Source organism: Phyllobates terribilis, unplaced genomic scaffold (assembly GCF_046119375.1).
Source record: "Phyllobates terribilis strain yellow unplaced genomic scaffold, ASM4611937v1 Scaffold_11__3_contigs__length_659146591, whole genome shotgun sequence".
NCBI lineage: Eukaryota > Metazoa > Chordata > Amphibia > Anura > Dendrobatidae > Phyllobates > Phyllobates terribilis.
In genome coordinates, this window is record NW_027362771.1 from 609,130,438 (window position 1) to 609,146,838 (window position 16,401).

Genomic DNA, 16,401 nt, shown 5'->3' on the forward strand with positions numbered 1-16,401 from the left:
AGTGTAGCTATGAGTTCATCACTTGGGTGACTTACTGGAAAGCAGCAGAAGCAGCATGGCTCTGTTTATGTTTGCTAATCACTCTGCTCATCCTGTATTGATAATCCTAAAAAGGCAGCAGGGATATGAGCTAGCAGTTAGACTTCATTTGACCAAGATTGATTTTGGCAAATTTTGAGAATCGTTGATCACTGATTGAACTGACATGGATGTAACATAGATGGTAAATTATGTAATTAATTCTGATGCCTAAAGCCAACATGACTATTCATATGCCGTATTCTTATGTATGACTTGCTCACATGTTCCTTTTCTTCTACAGCACAGTGAAGATCACTTGATGTTACATTTGCTTTCTTAGAGAACACAGAAGCAAAATAGGAATTTAAAAGTTCAGTTTTCTCAACATCATTATTGACCACTTTACCCTTTTCATCCTTTAAAAATCCTATAGCATCTTTGGCTTTTCTTTAACTTTTGACTTACTTCCAAAAACCTTTCTTATTGCCTTTGGTCTCTCTTGCAAGCCTCACTACATTACTGGCTTTAGCTCTTCTAATGCTAGCCCAGCTTTCCCTGCAGACAGCATTATATTCTTTAGATATGAACCCTTCTTTTCATTTGATATTCATTTCTTTGTTCCTTTTTAGCAAGCTTTTCATTTCAGTATTTAGCCATCCTGGTCTCCATAAATGCTTTCCATTCTTCCTTTTTTTCGGGATTGTTACTGATTGTGCAGTGAGAATTTAATTTAGCAAAATCTCCCATCCTTCCTGGACATTTATTTCCTTTATAACATTCTACCTTTCCTTCCTTTTTACTGAGTCCATTAAAAACTGGCTTTCTACAGTCCAATCTTAAAATCTTAGTTTTCACAGGTTTTCCACCTTTTGTAGTTCAAAAGTATAGGATAGAATTAATGCTGCCTCCTAAATTTTCAATCCCCTTTACTTCCTCAACTGCTTTCTAATTTTTGGTAAAAATTAGATCCAAATAAATAATGTCTGCGATGGGATTTGAACCCACGCCTCCAGAGAGACTGGAGCCTTAATCCAGCGCCTTAGACCGCTCGGCCACGCTACCTCATACGGATGTTCAAACTTATTTAAATCAGAAATTTGCTAATGATATAAGTGGCAGAAAACATTGTATATCTAATTAGACAAAAATACAAATGTTATTATGCATGAGCAACGTAGTTATCAGGGATTTGTTTTTACATTGACTCTGGGGCACCATTTTGCAAAACATATGACTTGTATCCAGATATTTAACTAATGTTTCCTCTGTTGGCTCAACCGCTAATTTTTAGATATCACTGAATTAGGTGGTATAGATTACTTGCTATGATCTCCCACATACAGGACACTCAAACATGAAGGATTCCTACACCCCAGCCTGTACGTAACAGATAATCAGAAGCAGCAGCAAGGAAGACATTATACAGCAGTGCAGAGCAGTGTAGCTAAGAATCCATCACTAGGGTGACTTACTGGAAAGCAGCAGAAGCAGCATGGCTCTGTTTATGTTTGCTAATCACTCTGCTCATCCTGTATTGATAATCCTAAAAACGCAGCAGGGATATGAGCTAGCAGTTAGACTTCATTTGACCAAGATTGATTTTGGCAAATTTTGAGAATCGTTGATCATTGATTGAACTGACATCGATGTAACATAGATGGTAAATTATGTAATTAATTCTGATGCCTAAAGCCAACATGACTATTCATATACCGTATTGTTATGTATGACTTGCTCACATGTTCCTTTTCTTCTACAGCACAGTGAAGATCACTTGATGTTACATTTGCTTTCTTAGAGAACACAGAAGCAAAACAGGAATTTAAAAGTTCAGTCTTCTCAACATCATTATTGACCACTTTACCCTTTTCATCCTTTAAAAATCCTATAGCATCTTTGGCTTTTCTTTAACTTTTGACCTACTTCCAAAATCCTTTCTTATTGCTTTTGGTCTCTCTTGCAAGCCTCACTTCATTACTGGCTTTAGCTCTTCTAACGCTAGCCCACCTTTCCCTGCAGACAGCATTATATTCTTCTTTAGATATGAACCATTCTTTTCATTTGATATTCATTTCTTTGTTCCTTTTTAGCAAGCTTTTAAGTTCAGTATTCAGCCATCCTGGTCTCCATAAATGCTTTCCATTCTTCCTTCTTTTTGGGATTGTTACTGATTGTGCAGTGAGAATTTAATTTAGCAAAATCTCCCATCCTTCCTGGACATTTCTTTCCTTTAGAACAGGGTTCCCCAACTCCAGTCCTCAAGGCCCACCAACAGGTCATGTTTTCAGGATTTCCTTAGTATTACACAGGTGATAATTCCATCACCTGCACAGGCAACAATCCCATCAGGTGTGCAATACTAAGGAAATCCTGAAAACATGACCTGTTGGTGGGCCTTGAGGACTGGAGTTGGGGAACCCTGCTTTAGAACATCCTACTTTTCCTTCCTTTTTACTGAGTCCATTAAAAACTGCCTTTCTACAGTCCAATCTTAAAATCTCAGTTTTCGCAGGTTTTCCACCTTTTGTAGTTCAAAAATATAGGATAGAATTATCGCTGTCTCCTAAATTCTCAATCCCCTTTACTTCCTCAACTGTTTCCTAATTTTTGGTAAAAATTAGATCCAAATAAATAATGTCAGCGGTGGGATTTGAACCCACGCCTCCAGAGAGACTGGAGCCTTAATCCAGCTCCTTAGACCGCTCGGCCACGCTACCTCATACAGATGTTAAAACTTATTTAAATTAGATATTTGCTAATGATATAAGTGGCAGAAAACATTGTATATCTAATTAGACAAAAATACAAATGTTATTATGCATGAGCAACGTAGTTATCAGGGATTTGTTTTTACATTGACTCTGGGGCACCATTTTGCAAAACATATGACTTGTATCCAGATATTTAACTAATGTTTCCTTTGTTGGCTCATCCGCTAATTTTTAGATATCACTGAATTAGGTGGTATAGATTACTTGCTATGATCTCCCACATACAGGACACTCAAACATGAAGGATTCCTACACCCCTGCCTGTACGTAACAGATAATCAGAAGCAGCAGCAAGTAAGACATTATACAGCAGTGCAGAGCAGTGTAGCTATGAGTTCATCACTAGGGTGACTTACTGGAAAGCAGCAGATGCAGCATGGCTCTGTTTATGTTTGCTAATCACTGTGCTCATCCTGTATTGATAATCCTAAAAAGGCAGCAGTGATATGAGCTAGCAGCTAGACCTCATTTGACCAAGATTGATTTTGGCAAATTTTGAGAATGGTTGATCATTGATTGAACTGACATGGATGTAACATAGATGGTAAATTATGTAATTAATTCTGATGCCTAAAGCTAACATGAACACTCATATGCAGTATTCATATGTATGACTTTTTCACATGTTCCTTTTCTTCTACAGCACATTGAAGATCACTTGATGTTACATTTGCTTTCTTAGAGAACAGAGAAGCCAAATAGGAATTTAAAAGTTCAGTCTTCTCAACATCATTATTGACCACATTACCCTTTTCATCTTTTAAAAATCCTATAGCATCTTTGGCTTTTCTTTAACTTTTGACTTACTTCCAAAATCCTTTCTTATTGCTTTTGGTCTCTCTTGCAAGCCTCAATTCATTACTGGCTTTAGCTCTTCTAACGCTAGCCCAGCTTTCCCTGCAGACAGCATTATATTCTTCTTTAGATATGAACCCTTCTTTCCATTTGATACTCATTTCTTTGTTCCTTTTCAGCAAGCTTTTAAGTTCAGTATTCAGCCTTCCTGGTTTCAATAAATGCTTTCCATTCTTCCTTCTTTTCGGGATTGTTACTGATTGTGCAGTGAGAATTAAATTTAGCAAAATCTCCCATCTTTCCTGGACATTTCTTTCCTTTAGAACATCCTACCTTTCCTTACTTTTTACTGAGTCCATTAAAAACTGTCTTTCTACAGTCCAATCTTAAAATCTCAGTTTTCGCAGGTTTTCCTCCTTTTGTAGTTCAAGATTATAGGATAGCATGATCGCTGCCTCCTAAGTTCTCAACCCCCTTTACTAACTTAACCGTTTCCTAATTTTTGGTAAAAATTTGATCCATATAAATAATGGCAGCGGTGGGATTTGAACCCACGCCTCCAGAGAAACTGGATCCTAAATCCAGCGCCTTAGACCGCTCAGCCACGCTACCTCTTACTTATGTTTAATGTTATATATATCAGAAGTTTGCTTTTGATGTAAGTGGCAGAAAATATTTTATATCCAATATGACAAAAAGACAAATGTTATTATGCAACAGCAACGTAATTATCAGGGAATTATTTGTACATTGACTTTGGGGCACCATTTTACAAAACATATGACTTGTATCCAGATATTTAACTAATCTTTCCTCTGTTGGCTCATCCGCTAATTTTTAGATATCACTGAATTAGGTGGTATAGATTATTTGCTATGATCTCCCACATACAGGACACTCAAACATGAAGGATTCCTACACCCCTGCCTGTACGTAACAGATAATCAGAAACAGCAGCAAGGAAGACATGATACAGCAGTGCAGAGCAGTGTAGCTATGAATCCATCACTAGGGTGACTTACTGGAAAGCAGAAGAAGCAGCATGGCTCTGTTAATGTTTGCTAATCACTCTACTCATCCTGTATTGATAATCCTAAAAGGCAGCAGGGATATGAGCTAGCAGTTAGACTTCTTTTGACCAAGATTGATTTTTGCAAATTTTGAGAATGGTTGATCATTGATTGAACTGACATGGATGTAACATAGATGGTAAATTATGTAATTAATTCTGATGCCTAAAGCCAACATGACTATTCACATGCTGTATTCATACGTATGACTTGCTCACATGTTTCTTTTCTTCTACAGCACAGTGAAGATCACTTGATGTTACATTTACTTTCTTAGAGAACACAGAAGCCAAATAGGAAATTAAAAGTTCAGTCTTCTCAACATCATTATTGACCACTTTACCCTTTTCATCTTTTAAAAATCCTAAAGCATCTTTGGCTTTTCTTTAACTTTTGACTTACTTCCAAAATCCTTTCTTATTGCTTTTGGTCTCTCTTGCAAGCCTCAATTCATTACTGGCTTTAGCTCTTCTAACGCTAGCCCAGCTTTCCCTGCAGACAGCATTATATTCTTCTTTCCATTTGATATTCATTTCTTTGTTCCTTTTTAGCAAGCTTTTAAGTTCAGTATTCAGACATCCTGGTCTCCATAAATGCTTTCTATTCTTCCTTCTTTTTGGGATTGTTACTGATTGTGCAGTGAGAATTTAATTTAGCAAAACTCCCATCCTTCCTGGACATTTCTTTCCTTAAGAAATTCCTACTTTTCCTTCCTTTTTACTGAGTCCATTAAAAACTGCCTTTCTACAGTCCAATCTTAAAATCTCAGTTTTTGCATGTTTTCCACCTTTTGTAGTTCAAAAGTATAGGATAAAATTACAGCTGCCTCCTAAATTCTCAACCCCCTATACTTCCTCAACTATTTCCTAATTTTTGGTAAAAATTAGATCCAAATAAATAATGGCAGCGGTGGGATTTGAACCCACGCCTCCAGAGAGACTGGAGCCTTAATCCAGCGCCTTAGACCGCTCGGCCACGCTACCTCATAAAGATGTTCAAACTTATTTAAATCAGAAATTTGCTAATGATATAAGTTGCGGAAAACATTGTATAACTAATTAGACAAAAATACAAATGTTATTATGCATGAGCAACGCAATTATCAGGGATTTGTTTGTACAATGACTCTGGGGCACCATTTTACAAAACATATGACTTGTATCCAGATATTTAACTAATCTTTCCTCTGTTGGCTCATCCGCTAATTTTTAGATATCACTGTATTAGGTGGTATAGATTACTTGCTATGATCTCCCACATACAGAACACTCAAACATGAAGGATTCCTACACCCCTGCCTGTACGTAACAGATAATCAGAAGCAGCAGCAAGGAAGACATTATACAGCAGTGCAGAGCAATGTAGCTATGAGTTCATCACTAGGGTGACTTATTGGAAAGCAGCAGAAGCAGCATGGCTCTGTGTATGTTTGCTAATCACTCTGCTCATCCTGTATTGATAATCCTAAAAAGGCAGCAGGGATATGAGCTAGCAGTTAGACTTCATTTGACCAAGATTGATATTAGCAAATTTTGAGAATCGTTGATCATTGATTGAACTGACATCGATGTAACATAGATGGTAAATTATGTAATTAATTCTGATGCCTAAAGCCAACATGACTATTCATATGCCGTATTGTTATGTATGATTTGCTCACATGTTCCTTTTCTTCTACAGCACAGTGAAGATCACTTGATGTTACATTTGCTTTCTTAGAGAACACAGAAGCAAAACAGGAATTTAAAAGTTCAGTCTTCTCAACATCATTATTGACCACTTTACCCTTTTCATCCTTTAAAAATCCTGTAGCATCTTTGGCTTTTCTTTAACTTTTGACTTACTTCCAAAATCCTTTCTTATTGCTTTTGGTCTCTCTTGCAAGCCTCACTTCATTACTGGCTTTAGCTCTTCTAACGCTAGCCCACCTTTCCCAGCAGACAGCATTATATTCTTCTTTAGATATAAACACTTCTTTTCATTTGATATTCATTTCTTTGTTCCTTTTTAGCAGGCTTTTAAGTTCAGTATTCAGCCATCCTGGTCTCCATAAATGCTTTCTATTCTTCCTTCTTTTTGGGATTGTTACTGATTGTGCAGTGAGAATTTAATTTAGCAAAATCTCCCATCCTTCCTGGACATTTCTTTCCTTAAGAACATCCTACTTTTCCTTCCTTTTTACTGAGTCCATTAAAAACTGCCTTTCTACAGTCCAATCTTAAAATCTCAGTTTTCGCATGTTTTCCACCTTTTGTAGTTCAAAAGTATAGGATAAAATTACAGCTGCCTCCTAAATTCTCAACCCCCTATACTTCCTCAACTATTTCCTAATTTTTGGTAAAAATTAGATCCAAATAAATAATGGCAGCGGTGGGATTTGAACCCACGCCTCCAGAGAGACTGGAGCCTTAATCCAGCGCCTTAGACCGCTCGGCCACGCTACCTCATACAGATGTTCAAACTTATTTAAATCAGAAATTTGCTAATGATATAAGTTGCGGAAAACATTGTATAACTAATTAGACAAAAATACAAATGTTATTATGCATGAGCAACGCAATTATCAGGGATTTGTTTGTACAATGACTCTGGGGCACCATTTTACAAAACATATGACTTGTATCCAGATATTTAACTAATCTTTCCTCTGTTGGCTCATCCGCTAATTTTTAGATATCACTGTATTAGGTGGTATAGATTACTTGCTATGATCTCCCACATACAGAACACTCAAACATGAAGGATTCCTACAGCCCTGCCTGTACGTAACAGATAATCAGAAGCAGCAGCAAGGAAGACATTATACAGCAGTGCAGAGCAATGTAGCTATGAGTTCATCACTAGGGTGACTTATTGGAAAGCAGCAGAAGCAGCATGGCTCTGTGTATGTTTGCTAATCACTCTGCTCATCCTGTATTGATAATCCTAAAAAGGCAGCAGGGATATGAGCTAGCAGTTAGACTTCATTTGACCAAGATTGATATTAGCAAATTTTGAGAATCGTTGATCATTGATTGAACTGACATCGATGTAACATAGATGGTAAATTATGTAATTAATTCTGATGCCTAAAGCCAACATGACTATTCATATGCCGTATTGTTATGTATGACTTGCTCACATGTTCCTTTTCTTCTACAGCACAGTGAAGATCACTTGATGTTACATTTGCTTTCTTAGAGAACACAGAAGCAAAACAGGAATTTAAAAGTTCAGTCTTCTCAACATCATTATTGACCACTTTACCCTTTTCATCCTTTAAAAATCCTGTAGCATCTTTGGCTTTTCTTTAACTTTTGACTTACTTCCAAAATCCTTTCTTATTGCTTTTGGTCTCTCTTGCAAGCCTCACTTCATTACTGGCTTTAGCTCTTCTAACGCTAGCCCACCTTTCCCAGCAGACAGCATTATATTCTTCTTTAGATATAAACACTTCTTTTCATTTGATATTCATTTCTTTGTTCCTTTTTAGCAGGCTTTTAAGTTCAGTATTCAGCCATCCTGGTCTCCATAAATGCTTTCTATTCTTCCTTCTTTTTGGGATTGTTACTGATTGTGCAGTGAGAATTTAATTTAGCAAAATCTCCCATCCTTCCTGGACATTTCTTTCCTTAAGAACATCCTACTTTTCCTTCCTTTTTACTGAGTCCATTAAAAACTGCCTTTCTACAGTCCAATCTTAAAATCTCAGTTTTCGCATGTTTTCCACCTTTTGTAGTTCAAAAGTATAGGATAAAATTACAGCTGCCTCCTAAATTCTCAACCCCCTATACTTCCTCAACTATTTCCTAATTTTTGGTAAAAATTAGATCCAAATAAATAATGGCAGCGGTGGGATTTGAACCCACGCCTCCAGAGAGACTGGAGCCTTAATCCAGCGCCTTAGACCGCTCGGCCACGCTACCTCATACAGATGTTCAAACTTATTTAAATCAGAAATTTGCTAATGATATAAGTTGCGGAAAACATTGTATAACTAATTAGACAAAAATACAAATGTTATTATGCATGAGCAACGCAATTATCAGGGATTTGTTTGTACAATGACTCTGGGGCACCATTTTACAAAACATATGACTTGTATCCAGATATTTAACTAATCTTTCCTCTGTTGGGTCATCCGCTAATTTTTAGATATCACTGTATTAGGTGGTATAGATTACTTGCTATGATCTCCCACATACAGAACACTCAAACATGAAGGATTCCTACACCCCTGCCTGTACGTAACAGATAATCAGAAGCAGCAGCAAGGAAGACATTATACAGCAGTGCAGAGCAATGTAGCTATGAGTTCATCACTAGGGTGACTTATTGGAAAGCAGCAGAAGCAGCATGGCTCTGTGTATGTTTGCTAATCACTCTGCTCATCCTGTATTGATAATCCTAAAAAGGCAGCAGGGATATGAGCTAGCAGTTAGACTTCATTTGACCAAGATTGATATTAGCAAATTTTGAGAATCGTTGATCATTGATTGAACTGACATCGATGTAACATAGATGGTAAATTATGTAATTAATTCTGATGCCTAAAGCCAACATGACTATTCATATGCCGTATTGTTATGTATGACTTGCTCACATGTTCCTTTTCTTCTACAGCACAGTGAAGATCACTTGATGTTACATTTGTTTTCTTAGAGAACACAGAAGCAAAATAGGAATGTAAAAGTTCAGTCTTCTCAACATCATTATTGACCACTTTACCCTTTTCATCCTTTAAAAATCCTATAGCATCTTTGGCTTTTCTTTAACTTTTGACTTACTTCCAAAATCCTTTCTTATTGCTTTTGGTCTCTCTTGCAAGCCTCAATTCTTTACTGGCTTTAGCGCTTCTAATGCTAGCCCAGCTTTCCCCGCAGACAGCATTATATTCTTCTTTAGTTATGAACCCTTCTTTACATTTGATATTCATTTCTTTGTTCCTTTTTAGCAAGCTTTTAAGTTCAGTATTCAGCCATCCTGGTCTCCATAAATGATTTCCATTCTTCATTCTTTTCGGGATGGTTACTGATTGTGCAGTGAGAATTTAATTTAGCAAAATCTCCCATCCTTCCTGGACATTTCTTTCCTTTACAACATGCTACCTTTCCTTCCTTTTTACTGAGTCCATTAAAAACTGCCTTTCTACAGTCCATTCTTAAAATCTCAGTTTTCGCAGGTTTTCTTCCTTTTGTATTTCAAAATTATAGGATAGCATGATCGCTGCCTCCTAAGTTCTCAATCCCCTTTACTTCCTCAACCGTTTCCTAATTTTTGGTAAAAATTAGAACCAAATAAATATTGGCAGCTGTGGGATTTGAACCCACGTCCCCAGCAAGACTGGAGCCTAAATCCAGCGCCTTAGACTCGGCCACGCTACCTTATACAGAATTTAAAGTTATTTATATTAGAAGTTTGCTTTTGATGTAAGTGGCAGAAAATATTTTATATCCAATAAGACAAAAATACAAATGTTATTATGCAACAGCAACGTAATTATCAGGGATTTGTTTGTACATTGACTCTGGTGCACCATTTTACAAAACATATGACTTGTATCCAGATATTTAACTAATCTTTCCTCTGTTGGCTCATCCGCTAATTTTTAGATATCACTGAATTAGGTGGTATAGATTACTTGCTATGATCTGCCATATACAGGACACTCAAACATGAAGGATTGCTATATCCCTGCCTGTACGTAAAAGATAATCAGAAGCAGCAGCAAGGAAGACATTATACAGCAGTACAGAGCAGTGTAGCTATGAATCCATCACTAGGGTGACTTACTGGAAAGCAGCAGAAGCAGCATGGCTCTGTTTATGTTTGCTAATCACTCTGCTCATCCTGTATTGATAACCCTAAAAAGACAGCAGGGAAATGAGCTAGAAGTTAGACTTCTTTTGACCAAGATTGATTTTGGCAAATTTTGAGAATGGTTGATCATTGATTGAAGTGACATGGATGTAACATAGATGGTAAATTATGTAATTAATTCTGTTGCCTAAAGCCAACATGACCACTCATATGCTGTATTCATACGCATGATTTGCTCACATATTCCTTTTCTTTTACAGCACAGTGAAGATCACTTGATGTTACATTTGCTTTCTAAGAGAACACAGAAGCAAAACAGGAATTTAAAAGTTCAGTCATCTCAACATCATTATTGACCACTTTACCCTTTTCATCCTTTAAAAATCCTATAGCATCTTTGGCTTTTCTTTAACTTTTGACTTACTTCCAAAATCCTTTCTTATTGCTTTTGGTCTCTCTTTCCAGCCTCTCTTCATTACTGGCTTTAGCACTTCTAACGCTAGCCTAGCTTTCCCTGCAGACAGCATTATATTCCTTCTTTTCGGGATTGTTACTGATTGTGCAGTGAGAATTTAATTTAGCAAAATCTCCCATCCTTCCTGGACATTTCTTTCCTTTAGAACATGCTACCTTTCCTTCGTTTTTACTGAGTCCATTAAAAACGGCCTTACTACAGTCCAATCTTAAAATCTCAGTTTTCTCAGGTTTTCCACCTTTTGTAGTTCAAAATTGTAGGATAGCATGATCGCTGCCTCCTAAGTTCTCTATCCCCTTTACTTTCTCAACCTTTTCCTAATTTTTGGTAAAAATTAGATCCAAATAAATAATGGCAGCGGTGGGATTTGAACCCACGCTTCTAGAGAGACTGAAGTCTTAATGCAGCAACTTAGACCGCTCGGCCATGCTACCTCATACGGTTGAATAAACTTATTTAAATCAGAAATTTGCTAATGATATAAGTGGCAGAAAACATTGTATATCTAATTAGACAAAAATACAAATGTTCTTATGCATGAGCAAAGTAGTCATCAGGGATTTGTTTGAACATTGACTCTGGGGCACTATTTGACAAAACATATGACTTTTATCCAGATATTTAACTAATCTTTCCTCTGTGGGCTCATACGCTAATTTTTAGATATCACTGAATTAGGTGGTATAGATTACTTGCTATGAGCTCCCATATACAGGACACTCAAACATGAAGTATTCCTACACCCCTGCCTGTACGTAACAGATAATCAGAAGCATCAGCAAGGAAGACATTATACAGCTGTGCAGAGCATTGTAGCTATGAATCCATCACTAGGGTGACTTACTGGAAAGCAGCAGAAGCAGCATGGCTCTGTTTATGTTTGCTAATCACTCTGCTCATCCTGTATTGATAACCCTAAAAAGGCAGCAGGGTTATGAGCTAGCAGTAAGACTTCTTTTGACCAAGATTGATTTTGGCAAATTTTGAGAATGGTTGATCATTGATTGAACTGACATGGATGTAACATAGATGGTAAATTATGTAATTAATTCTGATGCCTAAAGCCAACATGACCACTCATATGCAGTATTCATACTTATGACTTGTTCACATGTTCCTTTTCTTCTACAGCACAGTGAAGATCACTTGATGTTACATTTGCTTTCTTAGAGAACACAGAAGCCAAATAGGAATTTAAAAGTTCAGTCTTCTCAACATCATTATTTCCCACTTTGCTCTTTTCATCCTCTAAAAATCCTATAGCATCTTTGGCTTTTCTTTAACTTTTGACTTACTTCCAAAATCCTTTCTTATTGCTTTTGGTCTCTCTTGCAAGCCTCAATTCATTACTGGCTTTAGCTCTTCTAACGCTAGCCCAGCTTTCCTTGCAGACAGCATTATATTCTTCTTTAGATATGAACCCTTCTTTCCATTTGATATTCATTTCTTTGTTCCTTTTTAGCAAGCTTTTAAGTTCAGTATTCAGCCATCCTGCCCTCCATAAATGCTTTCAATTCTTCCTTCTTTTTGGGATTGTTACTGACTGTGCAGTGAGAATTTAATTTTGCAAAATCTCCCATCCTTCCTGGACATTTCTTTGCTTTAGAACATCCTACCTTTCCTTTCTTTTTACTGAGTCCATTAAAGACTGCCTTTCTACAGTCTAATCTTAAAATCTCAGTTTTTGCAGGTTTTCCACCTTTTGTAGTTCAAAATTATAGGATAGCATGACCGCTGCCTCCTAAATTCTCATTACTCTTTACTTCCTCAACCGTTTCCTAATTTTTGGTAAATGTTAGATCCAAATAAATAATGGCAGTGTTGCGATTTGAACCCACGCATCCTGAGAGACTGGAGCCTTAATCCAGCGCCTTAGACTGCTCGGCCACGCTACCTCATACGGATGATCAAGCTTATTTAAATCAGAAATTTGCTTTTGATGTAAATGGCAGAAAATATTTTATATCCAATAGGACAAAAAGACAAATGTTACTATGCAACAGCAATGTAATTATCAGGGATTTGTTTGTACATTGACTCTGGGGCACCATTTTACAAAACATATGACTTGTATCCAGATATTTAACCAATCTTTCCTCTGTTGGCTCATCCGCTAATTTTTAGATATCACTGAATTAGGTGGTATAGATTACTTGCTATGATCTCCCATATACAGGACAATCAAACATGAAGGAGTCCTACACCCCTGCCTGTACGTAACAGATAATCAGAAGCAGCAGCAAGGAAGACATTATACAGCAGTGCAGAGCACTCATTGGAAGTGCATTGAGGTGAAGGGTGCATTGCTGGAAAAAAAAAAACTCTCTAAATCTCTTAGTTTGCGAGTGTGAACAAGCTGCGTGTGTCCGGAGCGTAAGTGCGAATGAAAATAAGTGTGTGACTTGCTTTTCAGTGACTTTGTTTTCAGCGAGTTTGGAAGGGAGGACTTAGGACTGAATTGCTGACTGTATTTCATTCTTTCTTTACTTTTTACTTTATTAATCCACCTGACCTACTTAGCTGATTCCCCCGTTCATACTTGATACTTAATTGATCCCCGTCCATACTTAACTGATCCCCCACCGATATCTAATTGATACACTTGCACATCCCTAATTGATCCCCGTCCATACACCTATATATAAATAATTGTGTTTTGTACTTGTATATATATACTGACTGTATCCCCATATTTAGAATGACGTCCATGTTGGCCGGAGCCGTGCAGTGTACATCTTGTGCAATGTTTGCATTCCGTGAGCAACCGCTCGAGGATCCATACTGCTGCGAGAGATGTGAGCATATCGTGCACTTGGAAGCCCAAATTCTGGATCTAAGTGCTCAGATAGCGATACTGAGGAGCATCGACAACATGGAACGGAGTTTGCTGCTCACCGAGCAGACACTCACTGGGTCAATACTGGGGGTGGAGCATAGAGGGGAAGTGCAGGCTGAACAGGCAGGGAGCTGGATAACAGTTAGGAGGGATAGAGGGAAGAAGTATCTGAAGGCTGGTTCAGAACCGTCATTATTGGAGCACGACAGATCCTCTGACCTCCGGGGTAGTGTATGCTCCAGTAATGAGGGGGAGGGGGGAAGTGTAGGGCAGAGAAGACAGGATCTGGTAGTGGGTGATTCTTTTATTAGGGGGACAGACAGGGCAATCTGTCACAAAGACCGGGATCGCCGAACGGTGTGCTAACTCTCTGCCGCTCGAGTCCAGCACATCGCGGATCGGGTTGACAGGTTACTGGGTGGGGCTGGCGAAGACCCAGCGGTCATGGTCCACATCGGCACCAATGACAAAGTGAGTGGTAGATGGAGGGTCCTTAAAAATGATTTCAGGGACCTAGGTTGGAAGCTTAGGGCAAGGACCTCCAAGGTAGTTTTCTCAGAAATACTACCAATCCCGCGAGCCACACAGGAGCGCCAACGGGAAGTTAGGGAGGTGAATAAGTGGCTAAAGAGTTGGTGCAAGGAAGAAGGGTTTGGGTTCATGGAGAACTGGGCCTACTTCGCGGTCGGCTACAGGCTCTACCATAGGGACGGGCTGCACCTCAATGGGGAGGGTGCAGCGGTGCTGGAGAAGAATATGGGTAATAGGTTGGAGGAGTTTTTAAACTAGAGACGGGGGGGAACCAAGGAAATAGGTGGGATGTGAGGCAAGCAAGGGGACTGGATGCTTTTCTAGATACCAGGCAGATTTCAGCGTATACTTAAAAATAAAATAAAATAGTAGGTTGATACAGGGATTTATTCTGACTGCTGGTTTCAGAGTCGGGAGGGAATTTTTCCTCAGGTGAAGATTGGCTAAATGATTTGGGGTTTTTGCCCTCCTCTGGATCAACTTTAGCAATTACAGAACTAACAGGTCGAACTTGATGGACGCAAGTCTTTATTCGGGTTTACAAACTATGTTACTATGTTACTATGAGTTCATCACTAGGGTGACTTACTGGAAAGCAGCAGAAGCAGCATGTCTCTGTTTATGTTTGCTAATCACTCTGCTCATCCTGTATTGATCACCTTAAAAAGACAGCAGGGATATGAGCTAGCAGTTAGACTTCTTTTGACCAAGATTGATTTTGGCAAATTTTGAGAATGGTTGATCATTGATTGAACTTACATGGATGTAACATAGATGGTAAATTATGTAATTAATTCTGATGCCTAAAGCCAACATGACCACTCATATGCAATATTCATACATATGAATTGCTCACATCTTCCTTTTCTTCTACAGCACAATGAAGATCACTTGATGTAACATTTGCTTTCTTAGAGAACACTGAAGCAAAACAGGAATTTAAAAGTTCAGTCTTCTCAACATCATTATTGACCACTTTAACCTCTTCATCCTTTAAAAATCCTATAGCATCTTTGGCTTTTCTTTAACTTTTGACTTACTTCCAAATTCCTTTCTTATTGCTTTTGGTCTCTCTTGCAAGCCTCAATTCATTACAGGCTTTAGCTCTTCTAACGCTAGCCCAGCTTTCCCTGCAGACAGCATTATATTCTTCTTCAGATATGAACCCTTCTTTCTATTTGATATTCGTTTCTTTGTTCCTTTTTTGCAAGCTTTTAAGATCAGTATTCATCGATCCTGGTCTCCATAAATGCTTTCCATTCTTCCTTCTTTTTGGGATTGTTACTGATTGTGCAGTGAGAATTTAATTTAGCAAAATCTCCCATATTTCCTGGACATTTCTTTCCTTTAGAACATCCTACCTTTCCTTCCTTTTTACTGAGTCCATTAAAATCTGCCTTTCTACAGTCCAATCTTAAAATTTCACTTTTCGCAGGTTTTCCACCTTTTGTAGTTCAAAAGTATAGGATAGTATTACTGCTGCCTCCTAAATTCTCAATCCCCTTTACTTCCTCAACTATTTCAAAAATTTTGGTAAAAATAAAATCCAAATAAATAATGGCAGTGGTGGGATTTGAACCCATGCCTCCAGAGAGACTGGAGCCTTAATCCAGCACCTTAGACTGCTCGGCTACGCTACCTCATAAGTGTTTTCAAACTTATTTAAATCAGAAATTTGCTAATGATATAAGTTGCAGAAAACATTGTATATCTAATTAGACAAAAATACAAATGTTATTATGCATGAGCAACGCAGTTATCAGCGATGTGTTTGTACATTGACTCTGGGGCACCATTTTACAAAACATATGACTTGTATCCAGAAATTTAACTAATCTTTCCTCTGTTGGCTAATCCGTTAATTTTTAGATATCACTGAATTAGGTGGTATAGATTACTTGCTATGATCTCCCATATACAGGACACTCAAACATGAAGGATTGCTACCTCCCTGCCTGTACGTAACAGATAATCAGAAGCAGCAGCAAAGAACACCTTATACAGCAGTGCAGAGCAATGTAGCTATGAGTTCATCACTAGGGTGACTTACTGGAAAGCAGCAGAAGCAGCATGGCTCTGTTTATGTTTGCTAATCACTCTGCT

The 16,401-nt window shown here is 38.0% G+C and overlaps 6 non-coding genes across 6 annotated transcripts; all 6 read right to left on the reverse strand.

Moving 5' to 3' along the window:
- Window positions 1-998: 998 nt before the first annotated feature.
- On the reverse strand, window positions 999-1,083 carry TRNAL-AAG (transfer RNA leucine (anticodon AAG)). Its single transcript has one exon. It is a non-coding gene; the product is annotated as a tRNA-Leu (tRNA).
- Window positions 1,084-2,656: 1,573 nt separating this feature from the next.
- TRNAL-AAG (transfer RNA leucine (anticodon AAG)) lies at window positions 2,657-2,738 on the reverse strand. Its single transcript has one exon. It is a non-coding gene; the product is annotated as a tRNA-Leu (tRNA).
- A 1,379-nt stretch (window positions 2,739-4,117) lies between these two features.
- TRNAL-UAG (transfer RNA leucine (anticodon UAG)) lies at window positions 4,118-4,199 on the reverse strand. Its single transcript has one exon. It is a non-coding gene; the product is annotated as a tRNA-Leu (tRNA).
- A 1,359-nt stretch (window positions 4,200-5,558) lies between these two features.
- TRNAL-AAG (transfer RNA leucine (anticodon AAG)) lies at window positions 5,559-5,640 on the reverse strand. Its single transcript has one exon. It is a non-coding gene; the product is annotated as a tRNA-Leu (tRNA).
- A 1,379-nt stretch (window positions 5,641-7,019) lies between these two features.
- TRNAL-AAG (transfer RNA leucine (anticodon AAG)) lies at window positions 7,020-7,101 on the reverse strand. The gene has a single exon. It is a non-coding gene; the product is annotated as a tRNA-Leu (tRNA).
- A 1,379-nt stretch (window positions 7,102-8,480) lies between these two features.
- Window positions 8,481-8,562, reverse strand: TRNAL-AAG (transfer RNA leucine (anticodon AAG)). Its single transcript has one exon. It is a non-coding gene; the product is annotated as a tRNA-Leu (tRNA).
- Window positions 8,563-16,401: the final 7,839 nt, after the last annotated feature.